This window comes from Arachis duranensis, chromosome 2 (genome assembly GCF_000817695.3).
Source record: "Arachis duranensis cultivar V14167 chromosome 2, aradu.V14167.gnm2.J7QH, whole genome shotgun sequence".
Classification (NCBI taxonomy): domain Eukaryota; kingdom Viridiplantae; phylum Streptophyta; class Magnoliopsida; order Fabales; family Fabaceae; genus Arachis; species Arachis duranensis.
This window is the reverse complement of record NC_029773.3, coordinates 80576621-80579009: the sequence shown is the minus strand read 5'-3', so window position 1 is coordinate 80579009 and position 2389 is coordinate 80576621. Positions and strand designations below refer to the sequence as shown.

Here is a 2389-nt window from a genome sequence, read left to right as displayed (position 1 = left end):
ATACCTATGATGCTCCATTCAGAAAGCATGTCAGAGGGACATTTTCTGATTAATTGTTTGTATCTTTCCCAAGCTTCATAGAGGGATTCTCCTTCCTTCTGTCTGAAGGTTTGGACTTCCACTCTAAGCTTACTCAATTTTTGAGGTGGAAAGAACTTTGCCAAGAAGGCATTGACTAGCTTTTCCCAAGAGTTCAGGCTTTCTTTGGGTTGTGGGTCCAACTATGTCCTAGCTCTGTCTCTTACAGCAAAAGGGAATAGCATAAGTCTGTAGACCTCAGGGTCAACCCCATTGGTCTTGACAGTGTCACAGATTTGCAAGAATTCAGCTAAAAATTGATGAGGATCTTCTAATGGAAGTCCATGGAACTTGCAATTCTGTTGCATTAGAGAAACTAATTGAGGCTTAAGCTCAAAGTTGTTTGCTCCAATGGCAGGAACAGAGATGCTTCTCCCATAGAAGTCGGGAGTAGGTGCAGTAAAGTCACCCAGCACCTTCCTTGCATTGTTGGCATTGTTGTTGTTTTCGGCTGCCATGGGTTCTTCTTCTTTGAAGATTTCTGTTAGGTCCTCTACAGAGAATTGTGCCTTAGCTTCTCTTAGCTGTCGCTTCAAGGTCCTTTCAGGTTCAGGGTCAGCCTCAACAAGAATGCTTTTGTCTTTGCTTCTGCTCATATGAAAGAGAAGAAAACAAGGAAATATGGAATCCTCTATGTCACAGTATAGAGATTCCTTGAGGTGTCAGAGGAAAAGAAAAATAGAAGGAAGAAGTAGAGAATTCGAACTTATCAAGAAAGATAGAGTTCGAATTGTGCATTAAGGGATAGTGTTAATCTACAAATAGAAGGATGTGAGAAGAGGGGAAGAAATTTTCGAAAATAAATTAAAAAGATTTTAAAAAAATTTTGAAAAATACTAATTGATTTTCGAAAATCAAGAATAGAAAAGAAATCAAGTGATTTTTGAAAAAGATTTTGAAATTAGAAAATAAAAAAGATATGATTGAAAACCATTTTAAAAAGATTTGATTTTAAAAATTAATAACTTGGCTAACAAGAAAATATATGATTCAAACATTAAACCTTTCTCAACAGAAAAGGCAACACACTTGAAATGTTGAATCAAATCATTAATTGATAGCAAGTATCTTTGAAAATGGAAAGAAATTAAGTTTGAAAAAGATTTGATTGAAAAGATTTGATTTGAAAAAGATTTGATTTTGAAAAGATTTTGAAAACTAGAAAAAAAATTGATTTGAAAACAAAATCTTCCCTCTTGTGCCATCCTGGCGTTAAACGCCCAGAATGGTGCGCGTTTAACGCCCAAAACTCTACCCTTTTGGGCGTTAAATGCCCAGCCAGGCACCCTGGCTGGCGTTTAAACGCCAGTTTGCCTTCCTCACTGGGCGTTTTGAACGCCCAGCTTTCTCTGTATAATTCCTCTGCTGTGTGTTCTGAATCTTCAATCCTCTGTATTATTGACTTGAAAAGACACAAATTAAAAAAATATTTTTGGATTTTTAATGATGAGGAATAATCAAAATGCAACTAAAATCAAATAACAATGCATGCAAGATACCAAACTTAGCAGTTTGTATACTACTGACACTGACAAAATGAGAATGCATATGAGACACATAAACACTCAAGTCAAGAGAATTTAAAAATTAGAGCAATGAAACCATCAAGAACAACTTGAAAATTAATGAAGACACATGCATGAACGCAAAAAGAACAGAAACATGTAATTGACACCAAACTTAAAATGAGACTCTAGACTCAACAAGAAACATAAAATATTTTTGGTTTTTTCGAAAATTAAGTGAAGATGAAATAAAGATATCAAAATTCTTAATGAGAATTCCAAGAATCATGCAATGTTAGTCTAAAGCTTCAGTCTAAAGAAATTAGACATGGCTGAACAAGCTTTAGCAGGACATTGCATTCAAGAGCTAAATTGATGAAAATCAATCAGCTTTGGTGATGATAAGAACATCACCTTGAAACACTAGAATTCATTCTTTAAGAACTCTGAAGAAAAATACCTAATATAAGCAACAAGATGAACCGTCAGTTGTCCATACTCGAACAATCCCCGGCAACGGCACCAAAAACTTGGTGCACGAAATTGTGATCACTACAACTCAAATAATCCCCGGTAATGAATCCAAAAACTTGGTGTTCAATACCATGGCATAAACACAACTTCGCACAACTAACCAGCAAGTGCACTGGGTCGTCCAAGTAATAAACCTTACGCGAGTAAGGGTCGATCCCACAGAGATTGTTGGTATGAAGCAAGCTATGGTCACCTTGTAAATCTTAGTCAGGCAAACTCAAATGGTTATGAATGATGAATAAAACATAAAGATAAAGATAGAGATACTTATG

The 2389-nt window shown here is 35.7% G+C and overlaps 1 non-coding gene across 1 annotated transcript; it reads left to right on the top strand.

Moving 5' to 3' along the window:
* The first annotated feature begins 23 nt into the window (after positions 1 to 23).
* Positions 24 to 131, top strand: LOC127745349 (small nucleolar RNA R71). Its single transcript, XR_008006546.1, has one exon. It is a non-coding gene; the product is annotated as a small nucleolar RNA R71 (small nucleolar RNA).
* The last annotated feature ends 2258 nt before the right edge of the window (positions 132 to 2389 follow it).